The sequence below is a fragment of the Etheostoma cragini genome, chromosome 18 (assembly GCF_013103735.1).
Source record: "Etheostoma cragini isolate CJK2018 chromosome 18, CSU_Ecrag_1.0, whole genome shotgun sequence".
In the NCBI taxonomy this organism is placed as follows: domain Eukaryota; kingdom Metazoa; phylum Chordata; class Actinopteri; order Perciformes; family Percidae; genus Etheostoma; species Etheostoma cragini.
Window position 1 is genome coordinate 7,748,502 of NC_048424.1, and position 9,750 is coordinate 7,758,251.

The 9,750-nt window shown below is 37.8% G+C and overlaps 2 long non-coding RNA genes across 2 annotated transcripts; both read right to left on the reverse strand.

Moving 5' to 3' along the window:
- Nucleotides 1–7,447: 7,447 nt before the first annotated feature.
- Nucleotides 7,448–7,861, reverse strand: LOC117961079. Its single transcript, XR_004660313.1, has 2 exons — nucleotides 7,788–7,861; nucleotides 7,448–7,571 (listed from the first exon to the last, which is right to left on the reverse strand). It is a non-coding gene; the product is annotated as an uncharacterized LOC117961079 (long non-coding RNA).
- LOC117961080 lies at nucleotides 7,859–8,477 on the reverse strand. Its single transcript, XR_004660314.1, has 3 exons — nucleotides 8,372–8,477; nucleotides 8,103–8,248; nucleotides 7,859–8,008 (listed from the first exon to the last, which is right to left on the reverse strand). It is a non-coding gene; the product is annotated as an uncharacterized LOC117961080 (long non-coding RNA).
- Between the last annotated feature and the right edge of the window lie 1,273 nt (nucleotides 8,478–9,750).

Consider the following 9,750-nt stretch of genomic DNA (forward strand, 5'->3'; position numbering starts at 1 on the left):
TTTAGGATTTTTCACTCCATGCTGATCATCGGCTTTTAAAATTTGTGCACAAACAATGATATATTGTATTAGAGCATTATAAGAATAAGTGTAACAGATAACAACAGTGTCTGCATTCCATTTGGGTGCAGCAGTTCTTCAGCTCTGGTACAGTGCCTTGTGTCAATGTTATTGATGTGATGTGCTTTTCCTGCCATGACAAGTCAAATCACTGCGATGAACAAGGCCTAATACAATGACTATACTCATTAGACGCAGTGGTTGAATGTAACTAAGTATATTTACTCATGTAGCCTACTGTACGTTACTTGAGTATGTCAAAGGGAAATGTTTGACTTTTTACTCCACTGCATTTTTCTCACAACTCGAATTTGTAGATTCATTGTTTAAGTTGTTTTCATGCAAAAATGACAAACATTTCATGACTTCAGCCTCTCCAATGTTAAGACTTGTTGTTTTCCTTGTCTTTCATTACAGTAAACTGAATATTTTTCTGTTGTTCAGAGATACATTTGGAGGTTCCACCTAAACCAACCAGAAGAGTATAATGATGCTTGAACATTAATGTACAGTATAAGTAACATTAATAACTATACACACCCACATGGGCCATTTCTCTGTATTAAGTACTTTCACTTTGATATTTTTACTACAGTAACATTTTCAGGGCAGAACTAATGGATTATTGTTGCGGTATTGGTATTTTCAGTGAAATAAAGAATATGAATACTCCACTGACAACCAGCTACAAACATACACGAGATCACTCTCTAGGAGATAGTTGAAGCCTAATTTGATGTAAACTAAATCAATGTCTTTGTCAAGTTCAGGCTTAGGTTCTAATTATATTCAGAGTTAGGCCTCTAGCATACTTGGCTTACTAAGTTAAATTGTCTGAGACACTGTCCTACAACATCAGATTTACATTAACGAAATGGTAAAGTGAGTCAATAACCCTCCAAAACAGTAGATTTACAGTCAAAAAATACATTTGTCTGTTAAAGTCGCTGATAAACAAAGACAAATGTCTGAACATCCTTGGTTCACCTTTCACCTCCTACAATAGGTCTGTGACAGCTGTTTAATCGAGATTACATAACATAACGAACATAGGTGAACTCAAGATAAGTTAATCAGTCAGAAGAAGAAGTTAAATGAGTGCATGTGCACAACAGCACTGAGTACAGGGATTACAGCATGTACAAATGACATCATAGGGCTTGGAACAAAGGGCTTTAATTAAACGTAAAAAATGTGGGACAAAAAAATACAGCAATTAGAAATCTGTGCTGAAAGGATCATTGTCTAGGCTTGTTTTTGTGTACAGGCATTTTCAATGTTTAATTAACCAGAGACAGAATTAATGTGGTCACATACACCAAAATATCCATAGATCTCACAGATGTCTTGTATAACCTTTTCTTCAACAATGCATTTTCAATTTCAATTAACAATAGTAAGTCAACTAAATTGAAGTGTAAATAAAGTGTAAATGTAACACAAAGTCAATCTGAAACAATGGATCCTTTAAGATTGAATATCAATCAAAATTGCTTTTGACACTTTCTGTCATATACAAACATGACCCACAACTATGGATCAATAAACATAGTAAATTCATGTTTTGCCACCCCTGGAGCTCTGGTTCAAAGTGTGTTCTGTAAAGCTGACCGTCTGCTGTATGTTGCTCAATTGTGTTGTGAAAGGAGTCACATCAGAGCAATATGGTTCAATACATTACACGTAATGTCATTGTATGGCTACAATGGTCATCAAAACTAATGATGTATGATATAAGAAACCACAAAGCAGCTAAACAGTAAAGTAAAGCATTAACATGGAGGTGCAAACAATATTACAATATAACTGATTACGGGCCACAACAACTAAAAGAGCTTTTACATTAATTAGCACTATAAGAGTGAGTTTAGGGAAGACATTTTTACGTTTACCCATTTTAAAACGCAGGTTATCCCAAAGTCAATAACACCGGATTGCATCTTGCTTGTAATCTGTGTTTGGACGTGCTCTGGACCCTGACTGGATTAGGTGGAGCCAGACCCATTATTGCTTTTAAGGTGCTCAGCAAAATCAACTCACCTCTATGACTGTGGTGATGTACTAGGTGTTGTCATAACTACTGGATTTGGTACAAATTACAGATATGGTTCTCCTAACTGAAAAACATGACACATGGCCAGAAGAAAAAGATAAAAAACCACATGTCATGTTTTCAAATTACGACCAGATAGATATAAATATATTGACATCAATAAAGCATAAGCACTACAATACAATACAATACATATTTACTGCAGGAAACCTTGGATGTGGACCAAAAAATAGACCAAGTCTAAATACCTTATCCATGTTCTTCAGTTTTATTGATTTAACAGTTGGTTGTGCAACAAAGCCTACCATTCATGAATGTGAATGTTCAGTTGTTTTTGTTAGAAATACCTCAAATGGAATTAAAAATAAAATCCAATACCAGATAACTGCATTAAGCATGTTTCTTCCAGTTAAGAAACATTGCCAAACTCAAGGCTGTAGTTGTTTTTGATATAAAAAGCTATTACATGTTGTGGAAAGAAGGACTCCTCATTAAACTAACTAATTTAGGTAAATTGTAAAATGGTAAATTGTACAACTGGTTGTCAGAGTTTATGTTTGGGAGGAAAATAGAAGTAAAAATTGTACAGAATGTTCCAAGAAGTACTCAGTAGAAAATGGAACTCTTCAAGGTCGTGCATGTAGTCCGTGACCACCTGAGGACACCACCCAGTGTGGATGCTTTTAAACGTGGCCTTAAAACCCACCTTTTTAGGAGAGCTTTTCATTGAACTTTTGCCCTTTTCCTTGTTGTTTTTGTTTATTTTATTTTATGTACATAATTTATTTATATATCGTACATATTCATAGTTTTTGTTTTTAGCACTCACCTGTTTTATCATGTAGCACTTTGGGATTTGCGTAAATATAAAGTGCATAAAAATTTTAATTTATTATTATCCATATTATTATTATTATTATTATTATCATTATTACAATTGTTAATATTATTATTGGGTCAGGAACAAAACTGGGCAGAAATGTAAGACTAGAGGCATTTTTACATGTCTCAGGGTAGGACATACTGGACTAAATAAAACACTCCACATAATAGGTAAACACCCAACTGGTAGATGTGTACAGGTGTACAGAGGTGTACAGTATACAATGTGATCAGCATGAGTCTCTGCAGCATGTGCTGCTGGATTGTAGGGTCTGTGAAAAGGAAAGGAAGAAACTGAGATCAGCATTAAGAGAAACTAAACTGAGCTTTACAGTAGAACATTTCCTTGGAGATGCAGCATGGGGAATGTGTGCTCATATCATGGAATATGTAATAGAAACAGGGCTGTTAGAGAAAATTCAGTTTAGAACATCCTACTTGTGTAGAGTTTTTTTTGTTTTTTTTTGTTTTTTTTCTCTTCCGCGTGCTAATCTACTTTTCTGCAATCCAGTCCGGTAGGCAGCTCCTCAATATACATCTTCATCTACCTTGAATTTACAATTTACAATTTCACCCACACACATATCATGACTTCAGTCCTTAAAATGTACAAAAGAAGGGAGGCAACAAAACCTTTTGTACATGTCATTGCACCTAGGTAGGGCATTTCATTTTCGTAGAGGGGATGCTTGTTTTGTGTTTTTTTCTTGCTGAGTTGTGTTCAGGTGATCCCTTTTTTTGGATACTGCTATCTCTTGTCTGTTGTTCAAAATTAATACACATAAAGATTGATGGAAATAATTAAGAGAGCCAGATAACTTACACTAGTAATGTGCATGTCCTAAGGCCTTTATGATACCCTATCTAATATATTCACAGACAGCTTGAAGCTTTAAATACTTGACATACTTGACTTTAAATACTGTGTGTGTGTTTCTGGAATGCTGTCCAGCAGGGCGTGTTGAAAATTAATTGCATGGTGTCAAAGAAACTACCTTGCAGTTACCACTTTTTACCATTGGAACATTGTTATTATAATGACACTGTTAGCTTGAAACATCAAGCTTTAAACATATCGCTGTAGGAATGGATTTTAGATGTGCCTCTCCTTAGAATTTTGCTTGCGCACATCCAGTATTGCATTGTGGTGAATCACCAGTCTGTATCTGTTATCAACAGTAACATGTACAATATTTCTTTGTTTATGTTTATCGTCCCCATGGGGAAATCAGGTTGCAGCAGAAATCACATCACATGTCATTTTCAAACGACATTAAGACAAAGAAAACAAAGAAGACATGTAACATGTATACATTGCTACTCATAACCTAGACCAGAGCACTCAGCCATGTGGGGGTGGGGGAGATAGGGTTCCAGACCAGCTGAAAAAATAGTAAGATACCTTAAATACCGTACAGGACCTTCATTATTAAGGAGTTTGAACAAAAGAAAACTAGGATCTGTTTTTTGTAAACAGAGGAGCACAGTGTCGTCGTCCTGAAGGCAGCAGTTCAAATGAGGAGGCAAGGGGGTGCTTCCAGACAGTGGACTTTTTTAATTTGTGTAACAGGAAATTCACAGCTGTAATTAATAACATTAATAATGCCTCCATTCCATTCCTTCCATTTGAGTGAACAACCTGCCAGTGAGCTAGTACGTTCAATACCAGGTCACTGGTAAATGGAATTCAGTTATTATTTATGTTATTCATTTCAACTACATTACATTTTATCAATTCCTAACTAAAGTTATCTTAATACACTTTACAGATAGAGTAGGTCAATACCACACTATAAATTACTAACTCCCAAAAATTTCGGTAAATCCCCCAAGAGCAATCATTTAGTGTGACAGTGGCGAGGAAAAACATCCTACTAGGTAGAAACCTCGGGTGGTGAGGAAAACTTCCTTTAAGGGAGAAACCTCGGACAGACCCAGGCTCTTGGTAGGCGTTGTCTGAAGGTGCCGGTTGGGAGTATTCATAGTCACAAATAAAGATAATGGAACTATGACTAGAAATAGTATCTGTAGTAGTTCATGTCGTAGCATGGAACTTCAGGGAAGTACAGGGTGTAGCAGGGCACTGCAGGGCACAGCAGGACATAGCTGGGTGTGGACCAGGGCCACGACAACAGCTGCATCAATGATTTAGGTACCCTGATCCAAGGAAAACTTCTGGGGAATAAGTTCCCCAGAGCTAAGTTTGTAACACAGAGACAGTATCTGGGACATTGATGCACACAGAGGGAAGAGAGAAGCAAGAGGATCTCAGTGTGTCAAAGGAAGTCCCAGGGCAGACTAAAACTATGACAGTATAACTAAGAGCTGGCGCAAGGCAAGCAGTAGCCAATTCTATGAGGGTTGGTAGGTGAATCTTACAATCTGAGCCGGTCTAGGTGGACGCTGCAGCTCCTCACTCCCTAGCTATAAGCTTTATCATAGAGGAGAGGTTTAAGTTTACTCTTAAATGTGGTGATGGTGTTTGCCCCCCTGTACCCAGACCAGCAGCTGATTCCACAGTAGAAGAGCCTGATGGCTGAAGGCTCTGGCTACCATTCTTATTTTAGAGACTCTGGGAACAACAAGTAACTCTGCATTCTAGGAGCGCAGTGCTCTAGTGAAACAATAAGGTACTATGAGCTCTTGTACTGTTACGTATAAAATCTGTGCTTTTCCTTCTATGACATGTCTGACATATGGCAGGATCCATCACTTTAGAACCATAACCCTAGTGTTTTGTCCCAATGAGGTCAGTGCTTAACAACAGAACAACTATGCTAATGCCGTCTCCTGTGCTTCAGTCACCTGTACTTTAAATTTGCATAAGTGGGTATTGCAAAATAATTGCAAGGTGTTGAGCATACTGTTGTGACAGTGTTTGGACAGGGAATTCTGTGTTTTTTTCAGTTGTGTGGGTGTGACTCAACTATTAAACAAATGCAAGTCTAAGCAGTCGCTCCTCCAAAGTCGACTTGCCAAGTGTGAGGAAGGGTCTTTGACCTAGGAGCAGCAGATGACCCGGAAAACATCTTTGCATTTTCTGTGCTTTGGAGAATGTGGTTGTACAGGGCGGCTTCTCTAACACCAAATCAGGGTGTGCATCAGATGGAGCAAAGTAAACATGTTGAGTGAGAATATGAGTTATCCTATGTGTTGTTCTTGCCAGGTAATAACTAATTGCACACATCCGTGTTTGTGTGTGTGTGTGTATGTGTCTTTTGGCAAACAGCATACTTTAGAAATGACATAACTAATAGTAAACCAGGAATAGTTGGTCCAGCTTTCAGTGTTTAGCTTCCAGAATCATCATACATGTTGGGGCTGGTTTAGGTTTTAATGTCTAGTCTAGGAATTTGGATCAGAGGTTTCAGTCTATGAAAATGCTTGTCAACAGTTCTTTCAGGGGTTCAGCTGACCTTGCCTAAACTTATTTTATCCAATTTTTATGTATATTTAGACTATTTTGAAAGAACTAAACAAATGCTGCTGCATCCCATATTTCAAACCAGCTGAAACCAAGCTAGGTAGGTAATAGTGCGTCTTTATGAAACGGCAAGACCATAAGGTGGCATATATACTAGATTTTCTTAGATTGGAAAAAAATATTGGCCTCATATTAATGTGAAATGTGTTTATTTCCCACAAATGGTTGGATAGCTAAAAACTTCGTTATACTGCTGATAATCAATGCATGCATGCATTCATGCATGCAATGATTTATGCATGATCAAACAACATTTGACAATGTTTTTATAAAACCAGAGGACAGACCCCGTTGACCACTCTGGCATATAGTTATAAACCCCTAGCACCAACAAATACAAAAGCTCCAGACTATTTTCGGTCCTGATTAATTCACCAGCATGTGGACTGTTATAAAGAATATGTTCCAGTGACCCCCTCTGGTTGCTAATAGGCAATGCATTTTTGCATCCATTGGCTTTTACATGACCTTCGTGAGAATAAACACGGTTTTCAGAGTGGTCTGCGTTTGTCTCCATTCTCATGACAGATTAACCAGCTCCAGCAGAGGCTTCAGCCTGGTTGCGGAACTTCATGCCGAGAGCAAGGGCATTTGAATCCTATTTCAGTGACAGCTTGCTGTCTTTGAAGGAAAGTTCAGCAACATGGGTCATGATGTCTTCAAAGGCATTGGTGTTAGACACAACAGAGAATTCACCATTGGCATAGGTTGCTGCAATTGTGTTCTGGGCCTTAACGATGGTGGAGTCAAACTAAACAGTAGAATCAATCTTTGCTTCTGGCCTAAGTGGGAAAATGGCAAATGACTGGGATTAAACATTCTTGCCATACATGGGTCCAGCCGTGAACTTTCCCTCAAAGTTGCTATCAGCAGAGATTTCTTCAGTGTTGAATCCAGTCATACCAGTGTGCTCTAATGCAATATTGAGACCAAAGGGGCTTGTGACTTCAATCTTGCTGCTTGATTTCAAATTGATTTTGTCTGTGATGGTTGCATCCTCAACAATACTAATACTGGCTTCGAGGAACTTATGCGCCAAAGAGCTTTTCAAATGGGCTTTGATGGAATCAGGGGTGGCCAACATTCCAGAGCCTAAATAAAACACAAAAGAAGAAAATTAAATTGATAGCAGCTGATTGAATCAGGGAACACTGTGACATTGTTACTAAATTAAGTCACATTATTTCATATCACTAGTTAGATGAAAACTAAAAAAACAATTCTGGAGTGAACGTCACATACTTTTAACTATATGTTAATAACTGTCAAAAAAAACTAAATTCATTAATAGTATTTACTTTAAAATACCTTCAATCTTTATTGAGAGGATGTCAAGTGGGGAGGTTCCTCTCACATCAAACTTAGCTGAGTAGCTTGGTGTCATATTCTTATTTTTGTCTTCTTCCAGTCAAGGCACAGCCAGCGCGGAGATGATGCCCCTTTTGATGTTCATAATTGTGGCTGTCTCACCGTCCTCAGGATACAGTTTCACATCGTACACACCATCAACCACAAGCTTTAGAGGATATCTACAGAAAATGTCAGACTTTTACCATGAAATCCTATAGCAAAAGTGTTATAATTTCACAATGTTTGTTCACTCAACTGGATTATATAATGTACCTCTCCATTTCAGCAGCAAAGACATAAGAGCTGGGTGCAGGACTAAACACAGGGTTGCCCTCTGCATCCATGTCAACCACCTCGCTCAGGCTACAGCCAGTAGTGCGAATGATGAAACTGCAAGTCTGAGGTACTTCAATATCAACCTGTTTTAAAAGATTATTTTAGCTGCTAGATATAATGTGAAAGAAATGACGTACATTAAATGGATTTATTGTAATGGGGAATAGTAAATGAAGAATTTTGCTGTTAAAGCACATGGCATGTACCTTGCAAGTGGCCTTAGGTCCATTCCTCAGATGTGAAGCACCATTGATAGCATTTAAAGACTCAGCTTTGCACAAGTAGTCATACTTGTGGTGGACTTTGTATCTTTGGTTTACTGGTAGAGAATATTTTATATTAGATTTCAGTTTGCTGCAAGTACTGTGAGAAAGCACAACACAACAGTGTGCCTTAGGAATTCAGCAATGATTTAATAAGTGCCACGTAGTGTTTTCAAACAGAAATCAGAGGAAAAATGCATGTGCCGGCATCATTAGTTCAGGTTACCTCTGACCTTTTCAAAATACAGTCTCAGTTGTAGATTTCGTGAACAGCTGCAGTGTAATTAACATGATCAGGTTGTTTAATTAACATAAATAACAGTGAAACTTACTCAAGCAGGTTTTCGGCTCCTCTTGGGCATCTGTAAAGACATTAATAAGAAAATTAGATTTAAAACTTGGTTTCCTCTCACAAGAAAAATGCTTTTACTTCAAAGAGAGATTGTATGTTTCACTTTGTTTGTTTTAAGATTGCTTTAATTTTACTTAAATATAATCAGATATTTTTGTAGCAAAAAAACAAAAACAAGTATGGTTAGGAGTAGTGAAAGACAGAACTTCAAGTCCCCTATCAAGGGCTCTCCAACTGTCCTATTTTCTCCTTTTGTGAGTACTCAAACGAGACTGAAGCCTTAACCTCCTCTTTGGCCTTTTATTACCAAAGGTGTTCTTTAGGTAGGAATTACATACAGTACTGTGCCGGCTCCAAAGTCCACTCTATACGTACATGTGGAGGGACAAAGGCAACCACTTTTTAGCCCATAAATCAGGGACAAATCCCAGATTTCACCGTTAGATGGCATTGAAAACAATGATCAGTGATCTGTATGTGCTTTCTCTGACCTGGAAGGGCACAAGGCAAGGGGCCCTGTAGTTTCCTGGTAAACAAACAAGTACCGTTTACATTCACATTGTGTATATCCTTGATGTCTAACAAACATGTCAAGTGCATTTCCTTCAAAATAAGAAGATTTCCAAAGCAAATGTTTAAAATGTTAAATCCAGCATTATTTACATCCTTGTTAGTTTGCCTTGTATTGCTGCAATCTTGGCCCGGTACTGTGAGATGATGTGACAACATTGGCTGTATTGTGTGACCTGTGAGCATGTGCAGTCTCGTTTGAGCGCACAAGATAAACAAAACAGGGATCCACGCATAGAAAACTAGCTCAGTAGTACTACTCAACACCAAAAATTCCAAAAGGAACCTTTTAGAAACGAATACTATCAAAAATATTTTGGAACCACTGAACTATACTTGGACAATTTGTAGTGTGTGGTTTTTGTATTCTTCTGTATTTTAAAAAATCCTCACACTCCTG